Genomic DNA, 15,117 nt, shown 5'->3' on the forward strand with positions numbered 1-15,117 from the left:
CTGGACAAAGATGCAGCCTGGACATGGTTACTTCAACATGATGCAGCCATCACATGTGTCAAGGAGTTAGAGACTGACTATCCCATCCTGAAATACCACTATGTGAACAAAGAGACAACCAGACAATGTGATGCCAGTGAGACGGTGCATCACTCCTACAAAACTGACAAAAGTGACACTTTTGCATCAAGATTACTATCACCAATGGAATAAAGACAAGCTCAAATGGAAAAGGAGTGTCTTGCAATAGTTTGCACATGAACATTTCATCCAGTATGTTCAAAGTTGGGATATCATGGAGTAGAAAATGACCATAAATCACTAGACAGCATTTTAAAAAAGCTACTGCTTGTGATCCCAAAATAGCTTCAGCACATACTTCTGAAAGTCTACAGAACCCTACAGCTTAGATGTATACTACAAGAAAGGACTAAGATGTGCAAAACTGAGTTCTTATCTAGAGCAGTCTTGCAGCATGAAATTATGGCCACTGAACAAGAATGAGATACTCAACCTAACAGAAACACAGAAAGACATAACTGACTTGGTTGATGCTTTCTGTCTCAGTTTCAAGGCAGGAGATGGACAGAGCCTGTGAAGAAACCAAACTACACAAGACAAAGGTTTACAAGTGCTCACGTCCATCGTTCTGTCAGGATGGCCAAACACCGGAGGAGAACTACCATCTTCTTCTCAAAAATACTGGAACTATTGAGATCAGATGAGCATCCAAGACAGTTTCCTATATAAAGGCAGTCGAATCCTAATACGTAGATCACAGAGAACAGAAACTCTTTCAAGAAAACATCAGAGCCATTCTGGATAGAAGTCTGAATCCAGAAACCCAGAGATGCTATATAATGGACAACATGGCCAAGGATTTCAGAGACCTGGTGAGCTGTTTTGATACATGTGGGGCAATGCAGGCCACGCAGCAAAAAGAGACAATGAAAATACACAGCATCCCCAACAGATCTTGAAGCAAATTAGGAATGGACTTTTTCACCATGAACTACAAAAACTACCTCATTATTGTAGACCGCTGATGGGAACTAGATGAACTGTCAGACTCTACTGCAGTGCCTATCATGTACACAGCAGTGAAGGAATTCAATGGGCATGGCATCCTAAACTGTGTCACTTCAGACACACCATATCAGCAGTTAACATTGCTAAGACTGTATTAAAGAAATCTGCAAAAAGCAAAGAAAATATGACAAGCCATTTTTTAAAAGGAAAAACACTCCCATGGAAGGCCTTAATAGCAGCTGGTACAATGCTTGATGTGGATGTGTGCCAAGAACTGCCAACTGTCAAAGGGGTTACAGGAATATCCTGATTCTGTTGTGTACATTCTGGTTCAAATAATGTCATGTGAGGTCTCAAATGAAAGCCAGGGTCACAGTGGTTATTAGTATCACTGTGAGGTGTATGTTCAGATACTATGTAAGGAGTTTGTGTGTGTGTGTATATATATATATATAAAAATATATCTATATAACCTATATATATATATAACCTGATATAACCTGTAACATATAACCTGTAACATATTTTCAGTGTGCAAGCACGTGTGTGTATATATATATATATACACACACACACACAGAAAATATGTTCTTAGAGTCTGTACCAATGTATAAGGCACAAGTAAAGGTGAGAAACAGGTTTTCTGTTAGACAAAAGATGTTTATTCATCTACCTGATTATATGTAAATTGAGTATTATCATTCACAATGGTTCACCTATCATCAATCTGAACTGAATATAAATTAAGGATTTTGAGAACTTCAGAGGGAAAAAAATCTAATAGAAAGAGAAAAGGAGCTGTGGAATGAGGGAACCCTATCTGATGGGTGCACTTCAGAGGTTCGCTTGACTATATTTGGAGGTCAGAGAAAACACCTAGGCACCTTTCACTGAGGATGCAAAAGGACTGCAATTTTGCTTCATGAGAAAATCTCAATGCTGGTTGAAGATGATGAAGAGAACTTTGGGTGAGAGAAAACTTCTCTAGACAGGACGTTAACCTGATAGTTAAAATCATGACAGGCCTTCTGGAGACTAAACTTGTTTTATTTGTTTGGTTCCGATATTTTTATTCACTATCACTTGATATATTTTTATTAACTATCACTTGATATATGTGATATATTCACTTGATATATTTTTATTCACTATCACTTGATATATTTGTAGACAACAGACAACTTCACGCTAACGGGAGGTAGTGGTATGGTACCTCACCACCCTGAGTACCCCTTAGAGTGAAGAATGGTGAGATCTGATCAGCAGGATATGGAAGGAACCCAGGTCGATAAGCAATGGATAGATATCAGAACTGACTCTCAAAACACCATACTACCAGTAGAACCAAGTGCAAGGCAGTCTCTTGTCATCACAAGAGAACTCAGGTTTGGGCCAACATCAAAACACCTGCAAAGTATACACAATGTACAATACTAAGACATGAAGGAACAATCCTGCCAAAACCAGAAGGAAATTCCTTAGTTGCCAAGCAAATTAAGAGTTAGTCCATTAAAAAAAAGAGAGTTGTTAAGTGTGATGATGTAGATTTTAAAGGAGGTATATTAAAGTGTTAACTAAGTAGGTAATGGTATTTGTGACACTGAATCCCATATTCTTCATAGTATTATTATTATGATTATGGCATAACTATGATGTATTTTATGCAAGACAGGTCATATAAGATATAATTGAAAAGGTTATGATTCACTGAATATGATTATCCTATTTGTATGTATGTATCATTTTGGTATATGAAGTTAGGAATATTGTCTATGCATCTATTCCAAATGTGTTTACAGCTGGGGAATGCCCTGTGGGCAGAATGCAATCAGTCTAGATGGCTGGCTGGGAAGGGCCATTAGGAAGAATAATAGGTCATAGATTATGTTAATCTCCCACCAGGGTGCCTTCCTGAAGACCCTACAAACAGCCTCCAAGTCATGGAGAAGCTATTTATCATAACACAGCCAAGAGATTCCACACAAGGCAGGTGAGGATAATTTCCCTGTAAAGGGATTGCAGGATGCATCCTGTTCAATCCCTGCATTCTATTTGGTTGCTCAAGACACCAGTATTCACTGCTGAAAGTCTGGTGTTTTGTGAAAAAGTGGGACATCAAACCAGAAAAGTTCTTTTTGTTAATTATTTGTGGTCTGGTGCAATCATTAGCTGCATTTGTACACAGAGCCCTTAAGTATTATGAAAGCAGACAGCTATTAACAGCGAAAGTACTGGTTTCAGAGTAGCAGCCCTGTTAGTCTGTATTCGCAAAAAGAAAAGGAGTACTTGTGGCACCTTAGAGACTAACAAATTTATTTGAGCATAAGCTTTCATTAGCTATAGCTCACTTAATCGGTAGCTCACGAAAGCTTATGCTCAAATGAATTTGTTAGTCTCTAAGGTGCCACAAGTACTCCTTTTCTTTTAGCGAAAGTACTGTGATTTTCTCATGATTTTATGGGGCACAATTCATTACTTCTGAATGCTTGGGGCTGGCAATAGTGCAGTGATAACCAACCAAAAGGTGGGAAAAGAAAACAAATGTTTTAAGTGACATAATTGAAAAGTAATACAGAGTTACTGTTAACATCCAATGAACTAACACTTCTTATATACACAAAACCAAGTTATGATTATTTTCAATCAGAATAACAAACTCCCCATGGCACACCAGGCCTTCCTGTGCGTGATTTTATATATAAATATACACACACACATACATATATGTGCTCAGGGGTGTTAAATTATGTTGCTAGTTTTTAATTCTTTCGTTTTCTTAGGGCACGTCTACACTACAGCTGATACAGTGGCACAGCTGCAGCGTTGTAATATAGACACTTTCTACATCAACAGAAGGGGTTTTTCCACTGATGTGGTTAATCCGGGTCTCCAAGATGTAGTAGCTAGGTTGAGAAGAATGCAAGAATCTACAGCAGGAATTATGTCTACGTAACTACACCATTCAGGGTGCAAAATTTTTCACAGCCCTGAGCAACATAGCTAGGTTGACCTAATTTTTAAGTGTAGACTAGGCCTGAATTAAATTCTTTGCATTAAGCCATTGTCAGACACTATAAAGTTCTGTTGTACAGTTCAAGATGTAGTGAAAAACTGATTACAGTTTGTGATTACATAAACATATGAACTGTAAGATATTCAATACTAAACATTTACAGTACAGAGAAGCAATTATGCCAGAGGAACTTTACCTCTGCCAATTAATGCAGACTGCCAAATACAGCTGGAAATCCCAGCCAATCAAAAGAAATAAGGTCACTGTTAATTAATTCATGATACAATGTGTTCTATTTAATCACCTACAAGCCATCCAGTAATCAATGGAAATTTCCTGGTGAGATGGCCAACATTAAACATGTAATCCTATATCTGCAATAATTAAAGCTTTGAGACTTGTAACATTACTATCAAACAGCAGTGGAATAAATAGGGTTTTTTACTAAATAAACTATAAATGACAACTGAAATATAACTGATTAGAGTTCACAGGACAATCTTTATGTGTGGTCTTCACTTGAATGGATTTTAGAGTTGTGAAAGTCTGAATCAGGATTCAAATATTTGCTATGTTCCACACCATTTGAGCTAAATGTTTTTTATTCAAAATATTCAGGACAGTTTAAAGTAAGGTGACTAAGCTAGGTCAATATGCTGATTCTATAAATTCACCTTATTAAAATCAAGTAATCGTTTTAGTTATGGTGATCTGTGAATGTCACAAACCAAATTTTCAAAACTGCCTCTAAATTTCCCTGTGCATGTTTTTACTCCTGAAGGAATTGTGCACCAAAAAAATAAAAATTATGTGCACAATATTTTAAAATTCTGCAAATGTTTTTTTGTCAGTAAATAAATGTGAAGCCACCAGCATGGCAGTGGGAAGCACAAGCCCCTGGCTGCATGGAGGTGGGAGATCACCCTGTAGGCCCCTTCCCCTCTCTCCTAGTCTCCCAGGATAGAGACTTGGTGGTGAGGCTGCACCGGACCCTGACACCAGGACAATGGCTGCTCCAGAAACACCCTGGGGCCCTGCCTCTCTGCGCCACGCACATCAGGTGTGGGGTAAGAGGGTTCTGTGTGGGGCAATCTGGGTGCGGGCAGCTCAGTAGGGGGTCCAGGTGCAGAGGGGATCTGGATGCACAGGGGCTCATTCAGGGGTTCTGAGGCAATGGACTCTGCAGGGGGAGTCTAGGTGAAGGTGTTTGGGGCTCAGCAGGAGGGGGTCTGGGGGGCTCAGCTCAGGGGTCCGGTTGCTGGGAGAATGGGTCTTGGTGGGGTTGGGGTCAAGGTGCAGAGGGGTGGGGCTCATCACGGTGGGGGTTTGATGGGCCTGCTTAAGGGGGAGCCCCGGCTGCTGCTGCTCCTGCTAAGGGAACACAGTGCATGCTGGGCTCCTGCTCCCCACCCCGATTTTTCTATCCCCTTCTCTTCCCTATCTCATCCTCCTTCCTTTCCCCACTGTCCCCTGCCCTCTCCTCTCCCTTCCCTAGCTCACCCTCCTTCCTTCCCACCTATCTCCCTCCCCGTTTTACTATGCCCCACTGCAGGCATTCACTGTTGTACAGAAAGTTGGAAGGCTCTCAGCACACAGGAGAGCCAGACTGGCACTAGGACCCAGGAGGCGGCTTCCATATTCAGAGTCAGTGAAGGGAGAAACAGCCTCCTTCAGGGGGGCAGCTCTGTGCTGGCAGAAATGGGGGGAAGGGTGACAGTGGCAGGTGACATTGTTAGCCCCACCACACCCGTTTGGGGGGGGGGAGGGAAGGCAATGCCACCCCAATCTACAACCACAGGCATCCCCAACACACAGCCCAGCACAACTTCCCTTTGCTTCCCCACCATTTTCTGTGGAGAAGCAAAGAAATGGGGGGGGGGGGGGGGAGGGGAAGAGGAGAAGAGATATAAATTCCATGCACATGCAGTGGTGCAGAATTCCCCCAGGAGTAATGTTTTAGACACCTGCAACACAGAATTGTGCATGCAGATTAGGGAGAAAACAGGAAACAGTCACTCAGTCCTTCTCCTCCAGTGCAAACAGATAGCTAACATTAATGCAGGCATATTGGGAGAAGAATATACACCACTCTTGCTATTTAGTGCAGGCAATAAGTTCCAGCGTTCAAACTCCAGAGCATCTGAAGTGGGGATGGAATTTAACATGAACGGGTGCAACTCCCGGTTAAACTAGGGGGAGTCTGTGGCTGCTTAGAGCTGGGCTGTATTTTACCCTCTGTGTTTTTCTTCCAGGCCAATCAAAAACATCCGACACAATAAAAACATGTAAGGTTTCTTTCCAAGAGCTAGGATTTTACCATGTGCAGGGTCACAATGTAGAGATGAAGAGTACTTTGTCAGCTCTGCTTATAACGGTTGTTTGGGTTGCTCCCCCATACTGGTGGTTTGGATTACAAGAAAAAGTATCAGTAGTATTTCCCAGTGGTGAGGGGAGTCTGGAAGGCTCTGTTCCCAACTCTACCGCTGCCACAATGTGACCTTGGGCAAGTCGTTTAGGGTGGGAGTTTCCAAAGGGAATAGGTACCTAACTCTCTCTGATTTTCAATGGGAATTGGGTGCCTAATTCCACTGATTGCTTTTGAAAATCTCTCTCTAACCAATCTAGAACATAGCAACAATTAATGATGCTTACCCAACTTTGAAAAGAGCTTAGAGACACAGAGCTTAAGGCCAGAAGGGACCACCAGATCATCTAGTCTGACCTTCACCACCATCACAGGCAACCGTCACCACTCACCTGCACACTAAACTCAACAACCAAAATTATACCGAAGTATTACAGCCTACAGAAGACTAAGCTATTACATGCCACAGGTAGAGAATAGGAGGGCCTGAGCTGCACCACAGCCAAAGGCAAAACCTCCTACCTCCACACCACAGCACCCCCTATGTCACCAATCCTACAAGGGGGAAGCTCCTTCCCAACTCCACATATGGCAATCAGTTAGACCCTGAGCAGGTGAGCAAGAACCAGCCAGCCAAGCACCAGAGAGAGAGATGCTCTGTGACGTATCAGAGCCCTGGCTTATCCCATCCAGTGTCTCATTTCTAGCTGTGGCCATCTCTGATGTTTCAGAGGAAGGAAACCCAATAAAAAAAACAAAAACAAAAATAAACCACCGCGGAATACATTTGGAGGGGAGCGGGGGAAGGGACCCCTCCAGATGACCAGCTGAAGCCCTGAAGCATTAGAAACACAGGACATAAATCTCAAGATACTGAGATGAAAAGTGCTATAAAGTATGTAAGACTATGGCTATTGTTATTAACAGATCCATGGGGGAGGTGGAGAGGGAAGCAGAGACAGCACAGAGCAGCACTTCTCCTGCTGGTTAGGGGAAACAAAACACAGCCTTTAGTAGGAGCAGGAGCAGGCCTGAAATCAACTGGGGTTTTGCACTGATTTCAGTGGGAGTGAGATCAGCTCCTATGTTTATTATTAGGCCATTTATAAGAACATATATCCTCTCGAATGCTATAAGGGGTACGCGTACACAGCACTAAGGAGCAAGCCTCAGCCCTGATTGGCAGACTCAAGCTAGGGGGCTTGCACTAGTGGTCTAAAAATAGCTTTACAGACAGTGTTTGAAGTTGCAGCTCCAGCTGGAGCTTGGGCTCTGAAGCCTATGCCTAGGCTCCAGCCAGAGCCGCAACATCCAAGTGTTACCTACACAGCTATTTTCAGAGCGCTCCCTAGTCTGCCATCTCTGGCTGGGAGGCTCACTCCAAAATGCTGTGTAGACGTACACATGATGTTAAATCACGGCCAGCGTGGCACTGAAGAGGCTGTCTGTCCACAACTGGACTGGAAGTTGGTGACCACATGACACACAAGACTGCATGGACATTTAAAGCTAGAAAGGCAGATTCTCCCTTTTATCAGAGCGCCACACTCGAGGGCAACTAGAAGGGCATCAGAGAGCCAGTTATAGCTTCCTGATTCTAGGGGCTGGTCTGTGCTGGCCCCAACATAAAGTAGAGCAGGCTCAGGTGCCTAAGGGAGCCTTTGCCAGTAGAGTTCTGTCACACACCCCTTCCCCACCTCTTACTTTCACCCACACTCCATAGCTGTGGCTCTACATTTAAATTCAGTATTTTCCTCCTGCCCTTTCAACACTGACAAATGCATGGACCATAAAATACTGTATGTGAGGTGTTGTACAGAATTTAGTTTTATTCAGATCTGACAAATGGAAGAATCCATACATAAAGGAATGTAATGGCAGTTCTGTTTCCATGATACAGTCACCCCACATTGCACCCAAGCATCTGGTTTGCATTAGAGGGACTGGCAAGTTAAAAATCATGGTTTTAAAAAGAAATTTTCCGTAGCTGTCACAAGTTACTTTGGATTTTAATAATCTAATTTGATTTTCAGTACTTTGTTAATACTAATCAATACTAATTTGCTGGAGGGGAAAAGGAATTCTTGGACATTAGAAATTGACTAGTCAGTTTCACTTGAGTTTATAGTCAAATTCTAGTTTTTCATTTTCAGGTTCTCAGTTGTGCCATGCTGAAATGTTTGGGTCACAAACGCTTAAAAGGGGAATGTTTCTATGTTAAAAATATGTACAATGGAATTTTAAAAGAAATAATGAAAATATTTAAATAGATTATTTTAAACTATAAGACATTTATATTTGAATATCTGAGGGCAAATTTGACTTGAAAGTGTCCCTTTACAGTCGGTTGGTTGGTTTTCGCTTTAAGTATTTTACATGAGATGTGTATCTATACTAAAATACCCATTAAGAAGAAACATTATCAAGAATGAGGTGTCAAAATATACCTGCTGTAGAATAAGATATTGAAAAGTAGCATCCCCAATTACTAGGAACACCTTAAACAAATCATTAGTCAATAGCAAGATATGTAATGAGTTCTATTATTCACACATCACTAACTAAACTTCTAAAGTCCTGTCCTAGCAAGCATTCACATCAGCGTAAAACCTGAAAAAGTGTTGTTGTTATTGTTGTGCCCATATTCTGCTCAGGAATTTGGAAGGGATATCTCCCACAAACTTAAGAGACAAAAATTCTCCCTCTCTCTTTTTCTTTCATTGCAGAATTTTACAAATGTTAGTAGTTGCAGAAATATTCAAGACTGTGAAAGTGTCTAGTTTCCAAATGCAAAAAAAAAAAAAAAATCACCTCCATCTCATCGTAACAGAAGTGTTCTCATTACAGTGTATTTACAAAGCCTGAAATAAATCTGTAAAATAACTAAGAAGCCATATCCACTATCACTATGACACAATTTTCTTGTTATAATTATATCCTTCTTATAAATCACCTTTGTCTTTTAAAATATTATCCAGGCTGCAGTCTTCCCCTTATCATGATGGTGGGTTGAATGCCTGATAAGAATAGAGTGGAGCCAAAATGTCTGGCTCTTATCCGCACCCCCCTCACTTTTGTATTTTCTGTGGGTGGGTACAATCTCTGATTGCCAAATTTAAATTAGCACAAAACCACATGGTTTCCCTCCTCCCAAGGAACTCCTTATCGTATACAGAAAGGAAATAGAACTCATCTTCAAAGAGAGAGCTCTCCCCCAAGACCTCCCATGCTAAAACACCCTCTTGGCATCAGATCAGGTACTACAATAATATCCTCAAGACTCAAAAAGATTTCAGCTGCTGCCAGCGACTTTGTTTCTATAAACTCAATTCTGGACGGGGCTGACTGCCCTCAAGTCTTTTTGTAGCTACTGGAAGTTGAGGGTAAGAGTACCTTAAGGATCAGGCTCCCTCCAAGAACAATTTTCAGCTTTATTTTTCAGACTCTTATTATTATAGTTTTCCAGCACAGCTGTTTGAACTATTCCCCAAAGACCCATTGTTTCTGCATAGAATTCTGTTTCACATAATGTTTTTGCCAGCCTTAGTGCTTTACTGAGATATGTATCCGGGTACCTCACAATCTTTTTAAATGCATTTTAGCCTCAACAGCCCTGTGTAGTCAGAAAGCCAAGAGTTAGGAGAACCCATGGCACTTTTCACAAGAATAAGGGTATTAAACCTGGTGTCTTGGTAAAATTCCAGTGCAGTCTGTAAATCTATGCACATATATAGCTCTCATCACCATAATAGGAGTGCCCCACAGCACTCTGAAGTAGGGACATATTATCCCCATTTTATAGTTGGAGAACTGAGGCACAGGGTACGTTAAGTGACTTGGCCACATACAAAGTCTGTGGCTCAGGCAGGGCTTGAACCTACATCTCAAGTTCCAGTCCAGACCCTAACCACTAGACCATCCTTACTTTCTTAAGAGAGGGAGTGTGCAAATAAATTCCCTCCACAGGGTCAATAAACTATAGTAATCTTAATTTCAGTTCCATAGCATTGTTCAGTTTTGTATTGTAGTTTTGCAAAGCTTCTGTTCACCTCTAATGTGGCTAGGCTTCACTGGTGGCTAAAGTGATCTGACTGCTTTAGTATCCTCCATTAAAAAAAGGTATTATCAATATACAGTAAGTTTTTGTTATGTGATACATTTTATTGGATTTAAGCTGTAATAAATTGCTATGACAAAAAAAACTATTCACTATCAGAGTTATAATTTACCAGGGGACATTGAATTAAGGCCTTTCTCTCTGTGTGGATTAAAGAATAGCAGCAAGGGTAATTACTAGCTAAAAGTATTGTTTGGATAGTTTTAAAAATCCCATATCTGTCAACATTTACAACATAAACAACGAGAAGTCCTTGCATCACCTTAGAGACTAACATTTATTTGGGCATATGCTTTCACCCAAATAAATTTGTTAGTCTCTAAGGTGCCGCAAGGACTCCTACTTGTCTTTGCTGATACAGACTAACACGGATACCACTCTGAAACCATTTACCATAGTGTATCTTAATTATATATCTGCATTTGAGTCAAAGAGAAAGTGATGCTTTCCATTAACCAACATATCAGTCACAGCAACTTCACCTTGCAAAACTGCAGGGAAACTAAGTGGATATATTCGAATTTTATTGACAGTAAAACTACTGAACTAAACATTGATAGGATTGTTGCAAATGAAGGCACTACCTGGAATGGCTACAAGATATCTTCTTATGGTTCCATACCTCCAACAGCTCACTTATTTTATGCACTGATATATTAACAGGGCTCAAAAGGGTTTGGGATTTTTTTAACCTTTTGCCATTGCATTGGATCTAAGGGCTGCTCTACACACTGGAGTAATGTGTCCTGTGGCGGTGTGATTTTTAAAAGGTACTAACATGTTGTGCACTAATTGGTTAATTTAATCAGCCCTTGCTGGTACACACTATAGGCTCCCTAGTATGCTTTAACCTAGTGCTGTTTCCGAATACTAGGTTAAAGCATGCTAGGGAACCTTCATTGTCCACCACCAGGAGCTACCTGGACCAATTAATGCACAACATGGTAAGTGCTTTAAAAATCACACCCCCATAGGGCACATTACCCCATCCCACCATGTAAACAAGCCCTGTCAAGTGTGTGTGTGTGTGTGTGTGTAGTTATTTGTGCCATGTGATTGAACAAAGGGGCCATTTGGTGCCATCAAGTCATGACTGCCATTTATTTACAAGGAATAGTCTTGATAGCAGTCATAGATCACCAAGCAGATGTGCTATTTTTGGTCTCATCCTATCCAAAAATGGGGTACAGGGCCATCCCAAACCACACCTGGGCAAGTATCAATTGCCAGAACCAGTCCTGCTCAAAGTCTATATGCTTTCTCTTGTGTTTTATTAACTGGACCCTAAAGTCTTTTTGTTGTTAACTTATTCTTGATGCTCCCCCACTCCTCCTGGGAATTCTGGAAATGTTAAGACACCCAAATTATTAATTCATGGAGAAGTAGTGTCTCCTAAGGATAAGAAGTCTATCAAGAAAACTGCTGAAAATAATTGTTTAATGTCAGTAACTTGTGATTAGAGTTCTCTCTTTTCCTTCCTCTTGCATTTTTCTTTTTTCATTAATAATTGGTTCAGTTTCATCCCTGAAAAAACTATCACAGATTAATAATGATTACTCCTTGTGCAAAGATATTCCTTTACTTCTAATGAGGCTGTTACATCTAGAAATTGTGTCCTGGACAAAGTGATACTATTTTTGCTACTCATGAATAATAGCGAGCATTTCTCCACATGGAATATTCTGTTTTAAAATGCAATAGAAAGAATTTGTTTTTAAAATAAGGGAATGCTTAGGACAGCAAATCTGCTTTCACATTCTATTTAGAACAAACAAAAACACTGAGTTTGTTTTACATCTGTGCCTGCTAGCATTACAGCAAAAAGTTTGGGAGATTTAGCTGAAGATATTCTTAGAGATAGTAAAAATGCATACCACCATAACATTTTTAGTTTACACTTTTCCACCAACTTATCAAAGATAATTACAGCCCTACCAAATTCACGGCCATGAAAAACACGTCACGGATCGTGAAATCTGGTCTGCCACCATGAAATCTGATCTTTTGTGTGCTTTTATCCTACACTATTCAGATTTCATGGGGGAGACCAGCTTCAAATTGTTGGCCCTGACCCAAAAGGGAGTTCCAGGAGGGTTGCAAGGTTATTTTAAGGGGTGTCACAATATTGCCACATTAACTTCTGCGCTGCCTTCAGAGCTGGACAGCCAGAGAGCGGCAGCTGTTGGCCAGGTACCCAGCTCTGAAGGCAGCGCCCTGCCAGCGGCAGTGCAGAAGTAAAGGTAGCAGTACCGCAACGCCCCTACAATAACTTTTTGACCCCCACCCCTCCAACTCCCTTTTGAGTCAGGACCCCCACAATTACAATACCAAGAAACTTCAGATTTAAACTGCTGAAATCATGAAAGTTACTATTTTTTAAATCCTGTGACCATGAAATTGACCAAAATGGACCGTGAATTTGGTAGGGCCGTAATTATAATACTGCAGTACAAGATTTCTGCATGAGAAAGTACTTCTAGTATTTAAATGTCCATATATTAGCTATAATCAATCTACTGTTCTAAAATGCACTGCTAGGAGGTATGTATCAAACTTTTCTAGCTGAAAGGAATACAGCGGATTTGCATCTTACGCGGGGGTTAGGTTCTAAAGTCATCGCGTAAGGCGAAAATCGCATATAGTCAAAATTACTCTTGAAAATCCCTTAAATCGCCCATAAAGTACAGTATACTGTACATGATTTTGTGTATACAACCCTGTACAGTAATATGTATAAATGTATAATGTACCCAGTAACATACAGTATATAATAAAGAGTACATATGCAAAATATAAATTTTACAGCCCTGTATTTTTAATTACAGGGGGTCATCAGGGCTTGATGTCGATCCAGGAGACGGAGGTAACAGAGAGAGAGTCATAGACAAAGTGGTTGGCTCTGGTTCAGCTCGAGAAGTTGATTGCGTAGGCTCATCTGCTGCTGGTTATTTTTCCTTGAAAAACATGATCGGCAACTGTTGCTGTTGTCTCTTGAGCTGCTCAAACATTTCCTGATATGGTCTCAAATCATCCGTAATACTACTTGTGATTTTGAGGCTTCGTTCCATAGAGGGATAGTATTCAGAAATTAAATCATTCAAGTGTTTCGCTGCTTGGAGCACTTCAGCAAATTTATGAAGATTCCAACTTGCTGGCTCTTCCTGTTCGTCATGATCATCTTAGTCTTCTGTAGACTATCTTATCAGTTCCTCTAACTCTTCGTTAGTCAATGTTTCTCTATGGCTCTCAATTAATTCTTCAATTTCTTCCTCAAGGATATTGATGAAGCCATCACCACCCACTTGCCTGGCCACCTGAACAATGCATTTCACTTCTTTGTCAATGGTCAGGAAACCCTTAAAATCATTCACACATTCTTTCCATAGGTTTCGCCAACATGCATTAACTGTTTCAGGCTTGATTGCATCCATTGCCTGTTTAATATAAGTGATGCAATCAGCAATGTTGAAAGACTTCCAACACTCCATCACATTAAGATTGGGATCAGCATCCATAGCGCTATATATCCGTGAGAACACAAGCCTCGCGTACGTGGCCTTGAAACAGCAAATCATGCCTTGGTCGAGAGGTTGGAGGTGGTATGGGGGGGGGGGAGAAAGACGACTTCAACGTCGTTATGCGCAAACCGGAATACCGCAGGGTGGCCCGGAGCATTGTCTACGATCAGCAACACTTTGAAGTCAAGTCCTTTCTCTTCGAGGTACCGCTTGACCTCTGGAATGAAACACTTGTGGAACCAATCCAGAAATAATGCTGCCATCACCCAAGCCTTGTTATTTGATTGCCAGAACACAGGCAAGAGATTTTTGTTCTTGCCTTTTAGGGCACGGGGATTTGCAGCCCTGTAGAGCAAGCCTGGCTTTATTAAATGCCCAGCCACATTGCCACAAAACAAGACAGTCACACAGTCTTAAGACCCCGGCTTCAAAGCAGCTAGTCTTTCTGATTTCAAAGTGTAAGTGCGGTTGGGCATTTTTTTCCAGAAGAGCCCCCTCTCGTCAGCTTTAAAAACTTGTTCCTGAAGATAGCCCTTTTCTTCTATTATTTTCTTTAATTGTTCAGGGTAGGCTTTTGCAGCCTCTTCATTGGCAGGTGCAGCTTCACCAGCAGTGAACAGATCCTCCAGCATTGGAACAGATCACTGTTTCTTCAGTTGAGCATCAGATGAAGTAGTTGGCTTGCGTTTAGGGGCCATGTTGTATGAAAAATACGTACAGCATCTTTAAACACTAGAATCACACTCAGTGCGGCGAGATGCTCACACTATGTGAGGCATGCGGGAACTGAGACCGCCTGAGGGAACAGCAGATTCACGTCTTTCATCTCACACTCACTCCAGGGCATACGCTCATTGTGTGGAATGGTGGGCGGAATCGCCCACACTATTTACAGGTATCTTGTTATTTTTCTTTTGCCGAGCGCGTATAGTTGAATTTGCGTAAGTTAAGTGTATGTATGATGCAACTCATTTGTAAACTGTTTACAGCTAAGTAGTTGATTCTGAAAAATCAGCCTGAATATTTCACTAAATGCTTTAGATGATCTTTTAAAAAAAGAAATAAATAACATTTC

General features: G+C 41.1%; 1 protein-coding gene across 2 annotated transcripts in view; it reads right to left on the minus strand.

Moving 5' to 3' along the window:
* Window positions 1-15,117, minus strand: part of PDGFRL (platelet derived growth factor receptor like) — a 51,988-nt gene that overhangs the window by 14,682 nt on the left and 22,189 nt on the right. The gene's annotated exons all lie outside the window — the stretch shown is intronic.

The sequence above is a fragment of the Lepidochelys kempii genome, chromosome 4 (genome assembly GCF_965140265.1).
Source record: "Lepidochelys kempii isolate rLepKem1 chromosome 4, rLepKem1.hap2, whole genome shotgun sequence".
In the NCBI taxonomy this organism is placed as follows: Eukaryota; Metazoa; Chordata; order Testudines; family Cheloniidae; genus Lepidochelys; species Lepidochelys kempii.